This window comes from Protopterus annectens, chromosome 10.part0, assembly GCF_019279795.1.
Source record: "Protopterus annectens isolate FY-2018-M chromosome 10.part0, PAN1.0, whole genome shotgun sequence".
NCBI classification, from domain to species: Eukaryota; Metazoa; Chordata; order Ceratodontiformes; family Protopteridae; genus Protopterus; species Protopterus annectens.
Genome location: NC_056744.1, coordinates 1,236,502,904 through 1,236,526,246, shown reverse-complemented (window position 1 = coordinate 1,236,526,246; position 23,343 = coordinate 1,236,502,904). Strand labels below are relative to the sequence as shown.

Below are 23,343 nucleotides of genomic sequence, written 5' to 3'. Positions count from 1 at the left end.
AGTAGGCTATCGGCCCTAGGGCCTATACAAGCCTAGCTATAACAATTCCATGGCTTTACTTCCCTGGAACCCTTTCTAGCAGGGTGACTGACGTGATCCCTGGGTTGAATTTCCTTTCTCCCATCCAATCGTCAAGGTTCCTTTTGAAGAAGGCCACAGAGGTGCTTTGCTTGACATGTATGGGCAGTCTATTCCAGAGTCTGGGTGTCTCTGGGTCAGGAACCTATCTCTCCAGCATGTTTTGTTTATTGTGATGACAAGGTTTAGATCCTTGGAGCGTGTGGCTCTGAGGGATTGGGATTTCTTCAAGTGTAGCATGTCCAACAGCTCTGGGTTTGACATGGCCTTGTATGTTAAGCAGAGATCGCCTCTGACTAGACGATATGCGACAGAGTATAGCTGGAGTTTTTTAAGGCGGCCAGCGTAGGGCATCTGCTTTAAGCCTGTGATTCTTTTAGTCAGTAGTCAGTTGAATGAAGTGGAACTCACCCGTTTTACAGTGTTTAATTTGTGTTATCGAGCTCTGTGAATAAAGCTATTGAACATGTAGGTAAATGAGAAGTTGTAGCAATGAAATCATTTCATTGACAGTGACGGATACTCCATTAGGGAAAGTCGATGAAGGAACAATAATAATATCCGATGTGAACAGCTTCATCAGTGACTTTAGCACTGCTGATGATAAATGATAAGAGCAAATGTGTTTGGTGGCATTCTTCATTAAGCAAAGTGTTAATGAAATGCCCTACACTGTTTAGTGCACAGTGTGAAGGTTCTTCATTAGTGTAATGCTTACTGATGGAAAAAACAGAGCTCTTCTTTAAAGAAAACCCAATGCTATGCCAACATTTTTTTCCACTGGAGGAAAGCAGTTTTTCTTACTACATTTCATTTTAACATCCTTAAGTGTTCAAACAGACACCAAAGCATAGTGATTGCCAGAAACGTGAGGCTTAGAATAAGAGCAACATTTTTATCATGCTCGTATGCTGGAAAAGAAATGCATTAACTCATCAGCAACAGCCTCATAATAAAGGTTATAAATCCAAAATCTGTTCCAAAGACAAAATAAATAAATGAATCATGTCCACGTTTTCTGCAATTGCAGGAAATTGTATTAAAACTATTAAAACATCTTCTAAAAAAGCATTCATAAGAAGGCATCCTTTTATTATAACTGAAGAGAAGACTATATTGCAAGATAGAATCATTGGTGACAGTGCATAAAGAAAGCTGAAGATATAAAAGAGATGAGGAGTTTACAACACTGCTTGCTTTTTGTGGCAATGAATGCCACATTATGTAATATCAAGCAGTCCCTGCTGAATACTGCTGTTGAACACTTTCCAATGTTTCAGGTACGCTGTGGAGATATTCTTAATGTAATTATGACTTCAGCAAATAGTATATCAAAATTAAAATGGGTAATAACTTCTAGAAGAAAGGCGGGCAGGATGGACAAGCAAATTCATGCTGCAATTTGTAAAGAGCATAACAGGTGACAGAACAGGGATATAGGATTGAGTGTACAATTTCTAGAGCACTGTTTTAAATAGCAGTATAAAATAGACTTATTAATACTGCAGTGCAATAGAAATCATGTTACTCTTGACAATAAAGATACTATATATTTTACATTCCTTTCTAAAATCCCGTTTCTCTCATTCATAATAAATTCCTTTTATTATGCGTACAGTAATGAAATATGTTGGAATAACAGTACCTGCACAGTAACCACATTACAGTTAGGCTGCCATAGGTTTTAAAAGCTTTTCTCAAAGCATTCAATTGAGAAGTGTTTGCTTACAATGCATGTGCCAGAACAAAAGAAGAATCTTAAAAGTAAACATTACAACCATTTCATTCAAGGATTAAAAATCTATATGCATTTATTTCTTTTTTATATGGCCATTTTGTTTATTGTTTTACTTATGGCAGAACTGAATAACAATGGATTTTTTACAATACATGTGTAGAATAAGTAATTGTTAAAAACAGAGAAAATGATAAGTCCTGCAGTATGTACTATTTACGTACATTTAAGAATACAGAACTGATCTAAATGAATAATGTGAATACATGTGCTTGTTGTATCCACAGTGTATTATAATCAAACAGAAGTAGCCGAGAATATTTTAGTATAGAAACATTTTTAAATTCTTCAGGTGCAAGAAAAAGCCAAGAATGAACGTATGCTTGTTTTCATTTGGGTTCATCAAAGTTTATTATGGAGGCTAAACAATTTGCTTGTCAGAGGATATTACATTGAATCTATGAGAATTAAACCTGCAACTGTCAGATATGCTATGATGGTCGATCTATAATTCCTATGTACACTGATATTCTGGGGGTATGCAAGGCTACACTGTACTGAAATAAACAGTATTGCAGAATACAGTTGTATGTTAACCTGCATTACTCTAGTACTGTACAGGTCAAGCTAAGCTGATAAAATAATGATGATTCTGAGTATTAATTGTTGGGCAAGATCTTCATCATGGAACAGTAACACCTACAAGTTAATGAATAAAGAGGGTTGGAAAGGTAGCTAGTACTCGGTTGTCTCTTTGCTCACAGCTTATGTTGTCAGACAGGATCAAAGTGCACACTGTCACTAAGTCAGAGATGGGCACTGCTAATCTGATATATTCTACCCACCAACACCACTGACGCTTTGTTGTAGTTTGTGCTGCATGACATTTTTATATATCCTTCTAGATTTAAGGAATGAGCAACATACAGTCACCACACATTCTAATTATATGATAAGTGTTTTTGATGTTGTTCACAACATTTACCTATTTAACATCAAATGCTGTTATTCAATAACATTTGCACTCAGGCCATGTTGAGAAGATAAAACAATCAATACACCTTTCTAAAAAAAGCCTTACCACTAAGTTAGCAATATAGGATGAATAATGCAGACAAGTATAAACAAAACTTGAATTTAAGTCCTGCAATGTTTTTTTCCTTGAATATATGTACTTGCATATTATTTCATAAGATAATGATTATTAACTACATTGCTATATTTTCCCAGGTAAAACTCCAACAGCACCCCACAACAGTAACCAAAATATGCTTGTGCAGTTAATGATGTACAGACAGCTGTGATCCTCTCACAAGCACTGCTCAACATTTTTCAGTGTTTCTCAAATTCTGTAATTACATGGTACTATCTTATTCATTGAGTAACAAAAACTATATTCACATTCTCAAAATAAAACTTTAAAGCAGGCTTGTAGCTCTGTGTACTGATAATAAGGAACTCGTAACCTTCGGTTTGGTTTGATCATCAAACACCTTATCACTAGCTTTAGGTGTAGTACACACTGGAATGAATGACTGACAACACAGATTAAATGTATAGTGAGACAAAGTGAAAATTACTCAGCAGGGTGAAAATAAGGGGGGTTCATAGGTAGGTACTAGGCTATTGGCCCTAGCACCTATAAGCCTAGCCAAAAAGGTACCTCGGCTTTCGCCACCTTAAGAAAATTATTTTCCTGTGCTCCTGTTGAGCAGAGCCACATAGGTGATCCTCGGGGTGCATTTCTTATTTCCCATCCAATTTTTTCTTGAAGCGTGCTAATGAGGAGCTTTGTTTGATATAGATAGGTAGTTTGTTCCAGAGTATGGGAAGTCTCTGGGACAGGAATCTATCCCTCCAGCATGTTCTGTGTTAGCCTGTACTTCAGAAAAGTAGATACCAAACAGGAGAGGACCCAGGAGTGAACCCTGTGGTGCTCCACTTATCACTGGTCTGAAGTTGGATTTGGAGTCTGCTACTTTCACAGTGTGGGTTCTGTCAGTGAGCCAGTTGGCAACCCATCTTGTGACATAGGGATTTATACCAAGTTTAGTGAGTTTATCTATAATTCCAGAGTGGGGGATGGTGTCAAAAGCCTTGGAGAGATCTGGATAGGCTGTATGAACCACCTTACCCTCGTCTACGGCTTTGGTGATGGCTTCAAAGAAGTCTATCAGGTTTAGGTGACATGATCTGCCTTTTACAAACCTGAACTGGGTGGGGTCCAGAGTTTGGAGATTACCAATGTCTTTTTTATAAGTTCCATGATGATACGTTCCATGGCCTTGCAGACCAGATCATTAGGCTAATGGGGCGGTAGTTCCCGGGGTCCTTTGTGGAGTGGGATAACCGTCACTGTGCACCATTCAATGGGCACAAGCCTGAGGTGAGGCTATGATTGACATGGTGCTTAGGTGGGGTTCATAGCATTTTCTGGAAAAAGAATGACAAAATCACAGTAAATTAATACTTTAAGAAGCTTAGTATATGTTTCTAAGAAAATGTAATCAATATGAATGTACAAAGCTGAATGTAGTATCTCTAAAAGTCTTAAGATCACTAACAGACACTCATTGGGCCACTAAAATGGAAAATGGTTCAGTACAACTGGCAAAGGTTCTGCAAAATAGTATAAACCATAAGGACTTTGCTGAACACTGCCTGTCATATCAGAGGTCAGATACGCAAAGAACATCAGAGAATGTATTGGGAATCACCTGGAATTAATGTGTGAAAAGGATCTGAAGCAATATGAGCTATTGGAGTAAACAAATTAGTAAAGTGTGCTCTGCCTCAACAAATTACATCATTTAGTGTTTCCAACAATCATTTCTGTTTTCTGGGAAGTGTCTTCATCAGTATTTTTGCAGAATGCCTGTTCAGAAATGTTGGAGGCAGCTGGTGAAATCAAAGCAAGGATTAATTTTTCTGCTATCTGCTGCTGACCGCAGATCACCAGCTCTCCCCTCCCAGAGTTCCACCTCTTCTTAGAGCTGCTGCATTTGGAAGGCATCCTGGATGTGTCACTTTGCTAGGTAGGTCTCACCCCTCTGAAGGGGATATGAACACTGCACAACTAGGATTGAGGAGAGGAAAAAACAGGACAACCACACTGTTGCCAACTGGGTTTTTCACTGATCAACCCTACCACTTACTGCCATACGGTTCTGATATTATCTAAGGTTCAATGGTGTCACAAAGGCTAGACCCCTTCATATGTGGGGCAGATCTATTTTTGCCCACACATAATTGGCTTTTATTTTGACCCCTCTTTCACCACTGGAGCACTTGAAATGACAATGCCATCAACACATTATGCAAGTGAGGTTCAATGGCATCACAAAGGTTACACCCCCTCCTATGTAGGGGCATATCTGTCTTTGCGAACCATCACTGACATTTATTATGAGCCCTCTTTCACCACTGGGGTACTTGAAATGATGATGCCTTCAACACATCTCTCCCTCCCTCCCTCCCTACACCCTCCCCTGGAAGAAGTAGGGAAACAAAGTCTCACTGTTTCTCTTCCTCCCACCCGTTTCCATCAGTATTTCCATTTACTAACTGAACTGAGATCACCTAGGGCATACTCAGGGCTTAGTCTTTATCTATGCCATTACAGCAGGGAGCAAACTTTAAAGGAAAGAGTGGATACACACTGGAAGTGAATGGGTATAGCTAACTGGAATGAACAAATCTATATCAGGGTGGTGATGACCCATGAATGAGCAACATTTTTAAGAAACAGCCTCACAGCTCATAATTTTCTGATGTAGTTCTTGGCTGAATGCCTTCTCTTTCAGGTCTACATGTATGTGGCTGATTCAGCGAAACATTTCATCCACCACCTCAGCCTAAAAATATCAACAGAAACGTACAGTTCAGCAGATGACAAATGATGTTATCAGTATTATTCCAAGATACAAAATTTAAAAGATGAATAGGAAATAATTAAATATCATAGTCACAATTCAACATTCAGAATCTCATTTGATATGTTAATTATGCATGCACACACACACACACACACACACACACACACACACACACACACACACACACACACACACACACACACATACACACACGCACACACACACACGCACACACACACACACACACACACACACACACACACACACACACACACACACACACACACACACACACATATATTTACATCAGGTAACTTGTAGATCACACATCTGGCTGCTCAAGCTCAAACTCGAACACATGTTTGAGGGAAGTGTGACAGCCACGGAGAGTGAGTGTAGCTGCTACTGGCCACCCAAACACAGTAACTGAGTTTGGGAAAGGTTAGTGCAGCAGCTGTTGGGGGATGGGCAAGCTAGAGGGGGTGTGAGCATAGTTTATGGTTTCAGTCACTAATCAGGAGTGGGATTTAGCTTTAGTGAGGAGACTTTTGAGGTTAGGGAGTGAAAGGAGACTTTAGGGTGAGGGGCTGATTGGGGATTTAGGTTTAAGGAGTAAGAGGTGAGTATTAGGATTAGGGATTAGAAGGGGATTTAGGGTTAAGGAGTGGAGTTTTAGGGACAGGGAGTGATCAAGGACATTAGGGTTAGGGAAGGAGAGCTGTATGATTAGAGATGGGCATTGGATGGGAGTTTTAAGATTAGAATTAGGGTCCTGGTAGGGCTATATAGTTTGTCAGGGTCATGTGGTGGGAGGGTTAGATAATTAACTAGGACAGTGCTACTGGGAGTTAGGGCAATTGCCATTTAGAGCAGGGGTCTTAAACTCAAATGGCCACTGATGCTGTATGAAGACTAGCAAATATAGGCAAGGGCCATATTCTTCAAGCCAAGAAATACAGGCAGTGCAGCTAGTAAAGTAGTGTAGTTGCTTCCCTCCTTTCTAATTATTATGGTCTGAGGGCCTCTTGAGGTTAGGACTGCCACCTTTTGTTGTGGCTAGAACCAGACTTAGGCCACACACCCTGTACCTCTTATAACCCCACTCATGACCCAACCACATCCCACCCATTTTTTGACATCATCATCATGTCAGCTGAGTGGGAATGCCCTCTTTTCCCATTTCTGATGCCTTTTTGTAAAAAAAAGCATCACTAATCTGCAGATTTAACAAACTCTAATAATCTGTTTCTTTTTTTGAAGCGGAATACTATAGTTTCTACAGTGTTTTCCAGACTACCGGACAATCAGTTTGATTTCTGGATAGTCCAGAAAAAAAAATGGAGAGGTGGCAATGCTACTTGAAGTCCAAGTGCCATGAGTTTGACAGCCTAGATATAGAGCATGTGGTAGTGAAAAATTGTGTCACCAGTTACTAGCTTGCACGCATTTGTACACCATAGATAGATAGATAGACAGATAGGTCTAAGCTAGGATCTATTAATTTGGGTAGTGACATCATTTCTATAGTACTGACACTGGTAAAAGGAGAAAAAAAATAACAGTCTAGCAGTATCACTTTTTAACATTGGTGTATACATGTGGTGCTTATACAAATATAGTGGTTGACTAACACAATCAACAATGCCTTTCTTCTACTATTTTGTAGGAGAAAGAGTATATGCTTATCAAAGGAACAAATAAATTCATTTTTGTTCCTTAATATAATGCTATTTTTACCACATAATGTTATTTTCTTAAATCTAATTAAAGGATTTTACATGACAAAAATGATATATCAGTGCTGTAATACTGTTCAGGCCTCTTAGTATTTTAACATTTTAAAACCTATACAACAAGTTTTAGGTTCAGTTTAAAGTTCATGTTACAAAAAAAATATCATTAGCTGTGTGAAATGATAAGAGTCGGGAAAATAGCATGCTTTTTTTATTATTTTTTTAAAATGTGATATCCTAAGAAGAATTGCCTAGCAAGCATTCAGCAGCGGGAAGGAACCCTATAGATGAAACAAATCAGCTATAAGGATAAAATTCACACCTTCATTTTCAGAAAAATATTTGAAAACTTCATGCAAGAGAGAGAGAGGTGCTGGATGGGATTTATTTTTCATTGGCTATGCCTCAATCACACCCACTGCTGCTACTGCTGTGTAAACCCAGAACACATATGTCTTCACAAACTGAAATTTTGAATCCCTTAACCTTCCAGAGATAAATTCCTGATTCGCACAACTTGTTGAGTTAAAGATCCAGTCCATCAGAAAGCACACATGTTTTCTTTCATTTGCAGTAAACCCGAATCTGAGGCCACAAAGGGAGCACTACTGAGCTACAACTTGCTGCAAGCTTTCAGGTGCAATGGCAGAAGTAAAGATCAACTAAACTGCTTTGCAAATGTGAAGAACTTTTTGATAATTTCATTGACATGTTCAACCTTTGACTTTTTGCCATTTTCACAGACTAAGTAAAAAAAAAATAAATGCAAAAGTATCAGGGTTTAACTTGTAGCATCAAACTTGCACACTAGTTTCTTGCTGATTGTTAAGTTTTGTGCAGACAAAGCTGCGATTCTAACTAGTTACTCAAAACATAATGGCAGCAACTGGGGCTGGTACAGGTTCTTATTTATTATCGGTGTGCAAAATACACCTATATTCATTCTGTTTCTGCACATTCTTGCTGCCAGGTCTAGTAGTCTAAGTGGTTTCTGTAACTGCTGAACTGAAAGGAATTTCGTAATTGCTGGGCTGTTACACAAAAATGTACACACAGACACACACACACACACACACACACACACACACACACACACACACACACACACACACACACACACACACACACACACACACACACACACAAGGAGGTAATGATGAATTAAACTGTAATGCATCAAGAGCAGTCCCAAAAGAACCCCTGATATTTGCTGTAAATAGTTCCATCAAATTCTCCATCTATAGCAGACCATTAAATACAGATAGATATGTGAACTATTCAACAAATAAAAAAAAAATTAAGGGCTGAAATATTCTGTTATGAAAATGTGCTTTGAATATGATTTGTACAAAAATCTCATGACTATGGTATCTCAAGGATTTCTCTATGCTACAATATTGAGAAATCATAGAGTTAACATATATAAAGTAGTAAAATACTTCCTGCAAAAATGTGTTTTATTTAATTTGTACTTTCAAATGTTGATATTTTTTAAAGGAATGTCAGTCTTCATGATAACACTTGTGAATATTGTAGTCTCATTTTTGTCATGGCTCCTGATTATCACATGCTTAGTATAGTTTATAATCGGGGAGGCTGCGGTGGTGCCGCGGTTAGCATTGCCACCTCCCAGCAAGAGGTTCTCCAGTTTGATCCTCGGCTGGGGTGCCTTCTGCGCAGAGTCCTCCCTGTGGTCACGTGGGTTTCCTCCAGGTGCTCCGGTTTCCTCCCACATCCTGAAAGACATGCTGTAGGTGGATTGGACACTCCAAATTGGCCCTAGGTGTGAGTGCGTGCTTGTGTGTGCCTTCTGTGGAAGGTTGGGCACTGGGCTGGCAACTCGACACCGTAAAACTCCACTGCCAATCATGAGCAGACAACATGATCCGCTGTGGCAACCCCTAACTGGGAAAAGCTGAAAGAAGAAGAAGTATAGTTTATAATCATCAATGCAATGCAATGCACATTATTTCACAGATATATAGTATAGATACATTTTCTAACTTAGAAAAGTGTGTCATGTATGTATATAATTTTAAGAATAATGAGCTAGCTGTAGTGGTTATTATATCACATGATACAACATTTATAAACTTTGCTTATAGAATATAGTGTGTTTGTATACTGTTTATTAAGCCTCCTGACATGACAGACCACATGAAGAAGATGAGATCCCACCACGGATAGCCAAAAAAGTCTACTGTAGATTTTCCAACAAGTGTGGCATGCCTATTTGACATGCCCACTGGGAAGGTGATTCAGAACTGGAATCAAATGATGGCAAAATGCCTGCTCGCAAAGCCAGAGCAAGAAGCAAACCAGAAAAATTCAGGCCACTAAAACTGATTTCACTTTTGGACAAAATGGTACTGAAGTGAAGGTTTAGTAAGTCTTTAGACTACCCATGAAATCTAGGCAGCTAAAGAAAGGATCTATCCTGTCAATCTACTTGATTCAGTACAAGAATCAGGCCACTGTGAGTTAATGAGAGGTAATTTTATGGATATGATTGGAATAGGTTTCAACAGAGCCTTGGACAAAAGTTGGAGACTGCCTATACTAATAGAAATGTATCAAAATACACAGATAAATACTGAAGGGGTTAAACATCAGGGAACAGAGGATAGCAGTGAGGGAAGTTCTCCGTGGATAAGAAGGTTACAGTAACGTCTTACTGACATCATTCCATGGGCCAGCACTATTCAACATACTCCTCTCTGTCCTCATGCTGGGTGTGAAAATCTGTTGGTTATCGTAAGGTTGATTATATTCCAGCATTGGACACCCATGGTGTCTCAATGAAGACTCACTATTTTATTTTGGCCTGACAAGTGTTACTGTGGTTACAAGGTATTTATTAGGCTGTGGACATTGTCTCAAGGGTGACAAAATCACTTCAACCTGTAAAAGAACATGCAGCAGCACAAAAGAAATAATAATCTATAGAAACAATATGTAAATGAGGAAGCAAGGCTGGAAAATTCGGAGCAGAGAAAGAACCTCTGAATTATTATGCTAGAAAACATAAACAATCACTTTCAGTGTGAAAGGGTGTCAGCAAAGTAAAATCAAATGATGTGTGTTTGTTTACACACACACACATATATAGATAGATAGATAGATAGATAGATAGATAGATAGATAGATATAGATACAGATATCTATATATATATATATATATATATATATATATATATATATATATATATATATATATCTAGATAGCTAGATATCTATATGTATGTATTTATATCTATATCTATCTATCTATATATGCTGAGCACTAACCATTGTGCATGCAAAACTAAAATAAAAAAAAAAATATTTGCATGGGTCAGGCCTCTGGCATCCCACATGTGGAGGGCTATGCCCCCACACACCATGCTAATTATATGTTCTAACTCCAAGATTACACAAAATCGGGGAAAAGATATATTCCTCAACTATGAGAATTGTGCCATCTCATACACATATGACCCATGTGCTTAGCTGACTAAACAGATATTGACTAAAACTAGTTTCTACCACATTTGGTTCCCCCCTCCACACACAAACACACACACACACACACACACACACACACACACACACACACACACACACACACACACACAGATATATATATACACACACACACACACACACACACACACACACACACACACACACACACACACACACACACACACATACATACACATCTATCTCTCTCTATATATCTGTGTGTCTGTATGTGTGTATATCCATCTATCTATATATGTATACACATATAGGTGCAATCGGTTTCACTCTTGCTTTCAACAAGTGGAAATGTGGAGTTTTAAGATTGTTGAACATCCAGTTCCTTGTATAGATTTTTTTTATCTTTGTGTTTCATCTAAGCAGGTAATTGGCATTGTAGTAGATATGTGTGTGTGTGTGTGTGTGTGTGTGTGTGTGTGTGTGTGTGTGTGTGTGTGTGTGTGTGTTTGTGTAGTGATTGTCAAAGCTGTCTTGTGTAGTATTAATGTTATGGAAAATTTTTCTTTTCTTTTTTTTTAATTTAGATGGAGAGTAGGGTTAGGAGCAGGTTTATTGTTAGCATGCAGGTTACTACGGTGGAGCAGAGGGACAAAGTCCCCCTCACCACCTTAGCAGTGTGTGTTAACCCTGTCCCTGTCCCTACTCTTACCCTGCTCCTTACCCTACCCTGCATCTAAAACAGAAAAAAGCTTTCCCATATCACTAGCACTATTCAGACAAATTTGAGCTTTTTTAAGAAAACGTCAAGTGGGAATCTCAACATGCTTGGCAAACTGCTTGTTATTTCTAAACTTCCCCTTTAAAAAATTCAGTCATTAAGCCATCTGTTCCTCCAGTTTTACCTCCCTTCACATATCCAGTAACTGCCACACCCAATCCCACACCTACCCTCATATGTAAATCCTCTTCTCTATGACACTATATCCTCCAGCTATTCCTGGAAAACATAATTCAATTTACCAACTCAGAGACAGCACTAAGGTGGGAAAATGGGAAATTCCCAGATCCATACTCTACCGTGATCTCAGTACAAACTGATTAACTTTTCTCAACATTGATCATATAGTCTCAACTATATGCAGTTATATATATATATATATATATATATATATATATATATACATATATATATATATATATGTAGAGGTTTACCTTGAATTAGTCGAAGGATGTTTACCCGACTAATTTAAGGTCGAACACTGAATGTGCAGGAATCAAATAAACAAACAAAGATTGAAACCAAATATCAATTGGTAATGTTTACACTTTCTGGTGTAATGGGCAGCGAAAACCACTGTGTGTATTACAGTAGTAGGCGCAGTTTATATCGCCCACTTGTCTTTGTTGCTACAGTATGTAGCATTTGACTCTTGCAATGCCCGTCATTCTGCTGTAGTCAACACTAGCATAATACACCGGGTTTCGTATTCTTTAGCGTTCATTTTCGACGTTTCAACTGGCGATGTTTATTTTCAACCTTCTAAATGTTCGACAGATAGTGCTTCGACCATTTCAAGGTAAACTATATATATATATATATATATATATATATATATATATATATATATATATATATATATCAGATTATATAATGACTTTTTGACATGTTAAGTCGGTCGACACATAAAAAAGAAAGCAAAACATGACATCTGCTTTGCTTTTCCCTTATTCTGTGTCATCCACTTTCAGTGACAAACACTGAAAATACTTCTTTTCAACATCCTTCTGTGGTGGTTAATTAACACTACTGGCCACTGACATCCTAGTTAGCAAGGTAGTTTGTGGCACATTGTCTTTGGCCTTATCCTGCTCCAGCTTTACCAAATCTTAATAAGCAGTTTGCCAAGCATGTTGAGAATATCACTTGCCATTTTTTGTAAAAAAGTGCCTCGTGGTTCTTTCCCCAAACTATAATCTTTTTATACCTCACATGCTTTGTATGAGGTTATTGTACAATATTTGCACCAAGGACAGAGCTCAGTCCGCAGACTGTCAGATTTGATCTGCCTCCATTTTTTTGTTTATTTACTGTTGCTGTGCTTGAAATAATAACTAGTATGATCAGGTGCTATTCCACAGTTTTATTTACATACTACAGGAACTGATTTTGTGCATATTGTTGGGAAAGAAACACAGAGGTGCCATTTGGACTTTGTAAGTTGACAAACTCCTGCATATTTGTATTTTTCAAGAAGTGACAGTCATAAAACTAGACATTATAAGGCTGGTTTCTTCCATCTGTCTGTGAGAAACTGAGTATTCAAACATTTTTTTCTTGGGTTGTAACTAGTAACTGGTGCAAAGCAAACAAGTACAGTACAGTATGTAATAATATTTAGCTTTTTGTAGGACACATCAGAATTCTTATAAAACACAACAATGACAGATTTGAATTGGATAATGATTTACCTGACTGCTTTGGTGTCCTAAAGGTCTCCACACTGTATTTGTGACTAATGGACTGGTAATGTTTCAGCTTCAAACTACAGAATTAAAGCAAAAAGCAATCAATAACACCTTAGAATGTGTAAAAAAATACTATTAATTGTATTCTGCCATTTTACATCCAGCATGCTTTTTCAAAAGCTTACATAGCACATTAAAATCAAGCAGCATATATTCCCAGAAAATTTGCCAAGGCTTAGAAAATCATTCATTATTAATAATGTTAACTGCGATCACATTTGTAAACTGTTTATTTAATTTGTTGACTGTGTATTCCACTGAGACAGAATACTGTTACAAGAGAGATTCAGGACTTTGGCACCACATTACTACTGCAAAATCAAAGACAAGACAGAAGTACAAGCACATACTAACAAAACTGATACATTCAGCCCAAAATGCTTATCACACCTCTATGTCTGAAACATCCAAGCCACCCTAAATAGTGTTAAACATTGTTAGCTGACAGTGTTAGAAATTTTTGTTAAATACCCTTGCATTTTATGAATGAAAAAATAAAATGTTCTGAGCTTATATAGTCAGAAATAGTATATGAGAGGCTGTGGAAGGACGAAAGACTATTTACATGAAGATTGGTAGCAAGTTAAGGGGCCACATTTGGAACAGTAGAATGCATATGATAAGATGAGCTTAATAGGTGTTGCACAACAGAAACAATACAGTTTAGATTAAGGATCCAGAAGTACTTGAGAGACAAAAAAAACAGAAAAGTTGATAGTGCTATAATCCTACTTTTAAATTTCAAATATAGTGGGAAATTTGAAGATTTAACATTAGCTGTTTTAGTACAAGTTATGAGTTCACAAACAGGTAAAAATATGAAACTCTTACTTGGGGCAAAAGAAACATAAGTGTGAAATTAAGTTTGCCACTATGTCTGAGATTCAGACGCTTTCTGCATAGTTGGTCTGTAATCCATTGTAAATGCTAGGACAAAGGCAACAACTTAATTCAGAGACATGAAAGAAATAGGACATGAACCCAAAGGTTAAAACAACTATAGTGCATCCATGTTTTGTTGCATGCATATGAGTTGGCATGTGGTTCAAAATGTCTGATGATACATTTTGGCCCACTGAAGTGGAAGCAAACAGTAGCAGTGGTACCCCAGTGAAAGTTCAACTAAGACAAACTAAGCTATCTTCAAAATTATGGACTTGATACAGATTGTCAGACAGCCTAAGTTACTGGCTTCACAAAAGGAGAGATGGGCTACTGGGCAGTTTATGCACTCTTTCTTTGTGAAATGTGAGGTACTAGCCACCCAGGAACAGCATGGCAGATACAGGATTGTGCAAAACAGCTCAGGGCATGGATGTAAACACATATAAAATAAATAAATAAATAAACAAATAATACATGTACACACCATGCATGGAGGTGCCTTACTACTGTAGTCTGAAGTCAATACAAGTCAATATCCTCACAATGAGAACCTTACAGTGACCTGCTTTAGACACTATAAGCACATTGTGGTTATCTCCAAGTAGAGCCCTTGACATGTGCCTAGAAAGGGTAATGGCCCATACAAAGAGAACAAATCATGTAGTCATAACCCTGGTCAAAGTGGCAACTGTGATGCAGATCTTCCAACCCCGCTTCACAGGAGCAACTCACTGCACATATGTTGTATTACCTATTGATGCTGCTAAAGGGATATTCAGAAACAAAATAAAATTAACAGTACACACTCCTGACAAACGTGGCTCACATACAACAGAAATCAAAACTTAAAAACAAGATGTGAGCATACCAACAAAGATGAAAAAAGCCAAAAAATGACCTAAAACACTTCTTTATTACAAAAGGATGAGCCCTTTCACGGGGTTACTGCTTCATCAGATCCATATAAAAAGCAACTCAAAGTAAAATACTTGTATAGGTTAAAATCACATATAATTAAAAAAATCAAGTTCACCTTCTACTAATTAAAGCTGGCTTTAAAGGAATACTAGCATTGAGCCCTGGAACTTTGTATGCCTGCAGGGCTATAATCCATTTCACTTCCAAATTCTCCAAGTAATTATTCACATCACCTTTTCTCATACCAGGTTTAACCAGTTGTAAAACTCAAAAATAGAAGACATTATGCCCTGTTCTAACCATATATACTGCCAATGCATTTGTAAGGACTTTGTTTCTAATAATCCCAACATGTTCCAAAATCCTTTCCTTAAACTTACACATCGTCTTGTCCACATAAAAACGTTGGGACTCCGTGCAAGTTGCTAAATAGACCAGACAATTACTATTGCATGTGGCAGACAACCTATGATCAAATTCTCTCCTAGTAGTGGGGTGAATAAACACTTGTTCTCTAACTATAAAAGCACATGCTTTGCATTTACCACAAGGTAAAGGTCCTAGTGCAAAGGATCAATCACTGCAACCTTAGGCCATAGCCTAGCATCCTTTTCAAATTCTTGTTGTTTCTAAAAATAAAACTCAGACGAGACCCAACCACTTCACTGGTGGCTTCATCCGCTAATAATATAGGCCAGTATTTCTTATTGATATCACAAAAATCAGAAATATTACTAGAATAGGTAAAAAGCACTTTAGAATGTCCATGGTTCAAGTTACTGCTGTGATGCCGTCTGTTATGATTCCTGTGCTTATTAGAAAAATAGGGAGATCCTTTATCATTCCTATGCACTTGTACCTCCCTATGAACATCAGCTGTCACTTTATCAGGGTATCCTCTATCCGAAAGAGCATGTAAAAAATTATCAATGGATTCACTCATACCTGTATCATCAGTGTTAAGGCGTGATAATCTCAAGGATCATCCTTTCACAATGTTTTGGAAAATATGTGAGGGGTGCATACTGGATTTATGCAATATACTATTCTTCCAGCATGTCTTCCTAAAGCACTTGGTGTCAAGCCCTCCCACGCCGTTCTTATCGAATGTAATATCCAGGAAATCTATACTGGTTAATGACCAATGCATAACAAATTTAAGGTAGCTGGTAGTCCCTTCAAGATATATAATGAATTCATTCAATTGTTACTAACCTTCCACAACAGACGAATATCATCCACAAACCTGCTATAATATATTAGATGTACATTTTAGGCATTGCTATTCAGTACATATTCTTCTTCCCATTGTGCCAACACCAAATTCGCATAGGTGTTGGCACATGGTGTACCCATGGCCACCCCTTGCTTCTGCATAAAATATCTATCATTAAAAAGAAAAGCATCATGGTTCAAGATTAAATCCAACAATGTACAAACCACAGTTATTGTATTATGACTATAATGGCCATGATGTGCCATATAAAGTCTAACTGTGTCTATCCCCTCTGTATTCGGGATCACTGTAAATAAGGTTTTGATATCAAGTGTGACTAACAAAATTTCTGATAAATCAGAACCTTGTACTTTATCAAATAAAGTCGACAGACAATGTTGCGTATCCTTTAAAACAAAGGGGGCTTCCCCTAGAAGAGGTTTTTAGCATGTTCTCTACATACTGGGGCAAGGGCTCAGTGGCCCAACCACGTCCAGAGACTATAGGTCAAATGGGAGGTTTCACTAAAGTTTTATGTCTCTTGGGTAGGCCATTAAATGTTGGTATCAGTGGATGTTCAACTAGCATAAATTCATACAAGTCAAAATCTAGCAGCCCATACATCAGTAGCTTGTAAAGCACATCCCTGATGGTACTTATACTTCTATCAATAACCTTTACATCTATCATAGTGTATGTGTCTACATCCAACAGCATTTCCTTCATAGAACTTAAATAATCAATTCTATTAAGGATAACTACTGTGCCCCCTTTATCAGCTGGTCTAATGCTGATACTATCCAATCTCTGTAGTTGTTCGAGGGCTTCACTCTCTGGTGGTGTTAAGTTACAGAAAAGGCTTTTAGTTCTACAAAACGCTTCATATATATCCAACTCACACACACTGACAAAAGCTTCTATTGTATTAGATAAAGGGGGGTTAAAGGAACTACGTTTACTACATGAAAAAGTATTAGTACTTAGTGTTCAGGCATTGGATTGACCAAATAAACCGTTTAATGCAACATTCCTAGCAAATAGCCTTAAATCCAAAATAGCATCATTAATGTCCGACCTTTTGGCTGGTATGAAGCACAAACCTTTGCTAAGGACTGCAAGTTGCGCTTCAGTTAAAGTTATATCGGACAGGTTATAAACAAGCTGATTATGTCCCTGTGGCCTGAATGTGCACGTTGATTCATTATGTCCATCTCCTTCTAACAGTTCCATCTCTGAATGGTGATTTTATTTTTAGAAACAAAAAGAATTTAAAAAGGATGCTAGGCTATGGCCTAAGGTTGCAGTGACTGATCCTTTGCCAAGTCTAGGACCTTTGCCTTGTGGTAAATGCAAAGAATGTACTTTTATAGTTAGAGAACAAGTATATATTCATCCAACTACTAGGAGAGAATTTGTCCCTAAGTTATCTGCCACATGCAATAGTAATTGTCTGGTCTATTTAGCAACATGCACGGAGTGCGAAAGTTTTTATGTGGGCAAGACGATGTGTAAGTTTAAGGAAAGGATTTTGGAACACGTTGGGAATATCAGAAACAAAGTCCTTGCAAATGCATTGGCAGTATATATGGTTAGAACAGGGCATAATTTCTTCTATTTTAGAGTTTTACAACTGGTTAAACCTGGTATGAGAAGAGGTGATGTGATTAATAACTTGGAGAATTTGGAAGTGAAATGGATTATAGCCCTGCATGCACACAAAGTTCCAGGGCTCAGTGCTAGTATTTCTTTAAAGCCAGCTTTAATTAGCAGAAGGTGAATGCATTTTTTTTAATTATATGTGATTTTAACCTGTATAAGTATTTTACTTTGAGTTGCTTTTTATAAGGATCTGATGAAGCGGTAACCCTGCGAAAGCGCTCATCCTTTTGTAATAAAGAAGTGTTTTATGACATATTTTTGGCTTTTCTCAGCTTTGTTGATGTACTCACATTGTGTTTTTCAGTTTTAAAAGGGATATTCAGATCAGACACTGCCCAAGCCTTATATAACAGGTGAAGGTTCCATTCAGTCTGACTACAAGCAGTATGTGATGACTGTGCACACTGCACTTATATTCAGAGTGTATGGGGTAAAAATATTTTGGCAGCACCGTAATGCCATTCTCTGGCTGGGTTGTGCACTACAGAATGCCTGGATTGTATCACATGGGCACTTTACAGCAGATGTAGCATAGCCTTTCAGCCATGGCTGCCCACACAATGGAATGATCCAGCAAAAAAAGCAGAGGAGGTGTGCAGTACCTTTAAATAACAGACTCATAAGATCACAGAGCATATATTTGGTGACTTAATCCAGTCCCTGGAGACCTCCAGGGGTGCACTGCGAATGTGCCATAGTCAAGGTAATGTACCACCTTTTTGTAGATCAGGCTTAATGACTGGCAGCTATGAAGAGAAGCTAGAAGCTCTGTCCCTTTATTCAGTATCTGACAAACTCCTGAGGGGTATTCTGTGTCTCACATACTATACAATTAGAGACCATGTTACCTTTGATGCCCCATATCTTTGCAAGTCTGATAGCTTAGCAAACACCAGAACCAGGAGAAAAACAGAAAGCAATGGAGAGATAGACTCATTATGCAGCACCTCCCCCATCTCTGAAATAAAATGACCCTGAAGGTTAAGGAGTGGGCTACATTATTATCCATCAAAAAGAAACTGGATGACCATTTGGGTACCCACAAAGTTACTACTTAACTATATGAAATAGTTCTCCTTGAGAATAGCAGTACAATCTGAGTGTGGGTATTTGCAAGGAATTGATGGTCACCAGACTAAGTTGCCTTGAAATTCATTTGAATGAATCCCATGAAAGTCATTTTGTAGTCTGCATAACATGACTATAGAAACATTACTGGCTACAATATATCCAAGGTACGCCCATCTGCCAGAGAAAGATGGTAATATGGGAGAAACCACTGCAAGATGATAGTGTGTTGGCTAAGTACAATCAGATGTATCACATCAGATAAGTCCCACAAACATGCAGCACATATTCATCTAAAACTAGGATATAACAGAAGGAAGGTGTTCCAGAGATGGCTGTGCATTTGCATGTGTGCATGAGTACTTGTGCATGCCTGCTCACGCATGTACATGTGTGAGTGTGTGTGTGTGTGTGTGTGTGTGTGTGTGTGTGTGTGTGTGTGTGTGTGTGTGTGTGTGTGTGTGTGTGTGTCTGTGTCTGTGTGTGTATGTGTGTGTTTGTTTGTGTTGTGTGAATGTAACCCCTATAGGACTGTACATGATATGGACCCACAGATATTTGATTGGAAAGTAATGTGTGTGCATCTGTGTAGAAGGGTCAGCGACTACTGTCCAACAATGTATGCACAGCATGGGCCGAATAATGGTGGAATTCTATGTAGAATTTAGGAGCTATGTATCAGCAGGTCAGTACAATGCTCTCCTCTGCTCACTGTGAGCAATAATCTCCGCTCAGTGACCATGTGGCTTCTTCTTGCACAGATTTGACTTGCTCCATGGAATTGATAAGTAACCATTTGGGCATGGAGGCTGTAATGCTTTCTGAACTTTCAAACTGATTAGGTCGGTAGACAGGGAAGTGGCACAGACAGTGCCATGCAGATATGTGTGCAGACTGCTAATATCCCCAGGGGTCAACCCAGGCACTAACTGATGTAAGCATTTAAGGGAGAAATTCTTTCTATTTCATAGTCAGTGCCAAACCCACCGCTGGCTCATCTAGTGCCTGCTGCTCCCCTTGTTTTAGCACCCCCAAAAAATATCCTTTCTCTGAGCTTGCTAGTACTCTGCCCCCTCTGCAGCATGCTAAAAGCAAATAAAAAAAATATTCTTCTGTTGTTTATCAATAGTTGTTTTCATTACTTTTCTTTGTCTATTTTTCTATTCCCATAATAAAAAAAGGTAAACTTCAGTCTTTTCTGAATTATGCCTTTCTACCGTAACGAAATTTATATATCGATATTATATATATATATTATATATATATATATATATATATATATATATATATATATATATATATATATATACACACACATAGATACACACACATACAAGATATACGTATATGCACACATTATATATGTATAGAGTGACAGATACAGAGAGTGAGAGATTGATTTGATCTAAAACACATTTCTCAATAAAAAAAGTGTCACAACTGATTTTTAACACATTTCATCAAAAACCAAATGACGGAAACACACTCCACAAAAAATGTCATATACAGTAAATATGCCTCCCAAAGCTTTTGCCACCCTCTGTGCCCCCATATCCCCCTTACACACACACACACACACACACACACACACACACACACACACACACACACACACACACGCACACACACACACGCACACACACACACATATCTATATACATATATAAACTCCACAGTTGTACCACTGCAAAGTAAAGAAAAAACTTTCCTCACACATTGAATCACTACTGTTTCACAAACAGAAACGTCTAGAGATGGAAGTACAAGATAACTGAAGGCACAAATACCAATTCAATGCTAATTTGCATTGTAATTCCTAATATCCAACAACATAGCAGCAGTAGTAGTTTTCTAAAGTCTTGCACATAGTTTAATGTGATTCAGTCAGTTGTGGTTTTGATGAAATGTGTATTCAATCATGTCAGTGTTTTTCTTACTGACAAATGAAACTCGCCCATATTAAATATAGATATTACCATCTTTCTACTGAAAATCTGAAAATCATGTGCATTAATTCAGCATCCAATGTCCCACATCTGTGACATTCAGTTTCATATTTTCTTTTCTTTTTCTTTATAGAAACCAATGGGTGTTAAAAGATGTAAATTTGTTTATCCCAAATAGGTGTTTACTTTGATCAGTGACTGCACCTGTTCCATGTTTTCCTTCAGTTAAAAATAAACCTTCAATTTTCTCCTCTCTATTCTTTGTCTTTCCTCATATAATTACTTCTCCTATCCTCTTTATTTTATTCCACTTATCGCAAGCAGCTGCTCTAGACTTATTCTCATTATTATTTTTGCTTCTTGTCTCCTCGTTTTATAGCTGCAAATTTTCAGTTTTTAGTTTAATCTTCCCATTGTCCAATTTTTCTTTTCCTGTTTATATGGTACATATTTTCTGATACCTATACATTTGTATTTATTTTCCCCTCATTTCTTGTTCTTGCAAACAGAGCTATGGCAAATACTAGCTAATCTATTATATAATGTGACATGCTCAATTTGTCTTGCCGTTTTATTGTAAATACTGTATTCTAAGGGCTTCCATTTGTACAAATTTCCTGCCGGGTTGCACCTGAAGGACAATGAAAAGAATGATTTAATTAACATGTTTAATCGATTTGGAATAGAGTTAATGCATTATATTATCAAATTGAACAACTGATGTATTAAGGAAACCATGGAATATGTTTGTATTTAAAACGATGAAATAACTAATGATTTACTATTTGAATTTAACACTGTTAAATATGATAATATTTTTAAGATGGTAGGAAAACAGGTTGAATTCAATATGCAGAGAAAAAATAAAAAGTTGTGTAGAGATGATGATGAATATGCTAAGGGAATTGCCTACCCATTTCCCAAATCTCATTTTTTTGACAATTTTGAATTGAGAAGCCAGATGTTAGATGAAATACTGAAATTCTAGTTGTTGAAGAAGACAATTTTGAAAATCAAGGGTATGAACCCAAATACCCTGCTCTCAGAAGGTTAGAGAGAATAAACAATAGAAATAATCAGGGTAATAACAATTCAAATTTTTACCAGCCCCCAACACCCCAGGGCGCCAAGAACTACCCGAGTGGACGTGGATGCGGCAGGACTAACAGATATTAGTAGACAATATTGTTGATTTAATTAAAAATAAGATCAGAGACCAATGTGAATTTAAAATTGACTCATTTCATGAAGGAAAGCTTATGAGTTATCAAGGTTTTAATATTTTCAACTACTCAGGAATTAAAGTTAATAGAGACCATTTTTCACTTTTTAGAAAAAGTTTTAAGTTTGTTCCTGGTTCTAAAATTAGTTTAACTGATACTATGACTGAAATCAAGTTATACACAAGGAAATGAAACTTGAAATTATTTTTTCAGGACAAAACTCAAGGTGGCATTGATGAAAGCTACCATAGGAATAATTTTAAATGTAAATGTACATTTAACCCACCAGCCCACCCTGTAGTAAATACCTTTGAACACCTTTGTTTGAAAGAAACCCATTCAGTTTTAAGGTCCAAAAGGAGAACATTTTTTTAACTTAACAAAGGATGAGAATTTAATTTTAAGTCAGTTAAGAGAAGATGACTCTATTCAAGTTATGAAACCTGATAAGGGGGGAGGGATGGTGATAGTAGACAGTGTCAACTACAGTGCCAAAATGATGGAAAACTTCTATGACTCTGATAAGTATCTTGAAGTTTCATTAAATTAAATTAGAATTGCCCACTGTAAGGTTCAGTTGTTTCTAGAAGATTCATTGTTTCAGGGGACTATCTCTGAAGACTTATACAATTTATTTAAGAAATGATTATCCCACCATCCCTTATGCTTTTAGGATACCCAAGGTACATAAGGATGTTTTGAATCCCCCTTATAGAATTATTATTGCCGCACATGGTAGTTCTACTTATTCCTTGGGAGTTTTTATTGATCGGCTTTTAAAAAATACATTTTTTTCTGTTGATTATATTTTAAGAGACTCTTGGGATTTCCTGACCAGATTTAAAAAAGAACTTTTTAGGCACTACCTTTTATACAATGGACGTTATTGATTTATTTACTTCAATCACACATGGTGAAAGTTTCAAATTATTTTCAGAAGCAATTGTTAAACTAACAGACCTAAGTAGTACCATGGTAAATTTTATTTTATGTACTATGGAGTTAATTTTAGAAAATAA

At 37.3% G+C, this 23,343-nt stretch overlaps 1 protein-coding gene across 3 annotated transcripts in view; it reads right to left on the bottom strand.

Moving 5' to 3' along the window:
- TNR (tenascin R) overlaps positions 1-23,343 on the bottom strand; it is a 5,843,683-nt gene that overhangs the window by 2,520,061 nt on the left and 3,300,279 nt on the right. For all 3 annotated transcript variants that reach the window (XM_044085960.1, XM_044085961.1, XM_044085962.1), the window contains exon 7: positions 13,353-13,426. The gene's annotated coding sequence lies outside the window, so the exon portion shown is untranslated. The remainder of the gene's footprint in view (positions 1-13,352; positions 13,427-23,343) is intronic.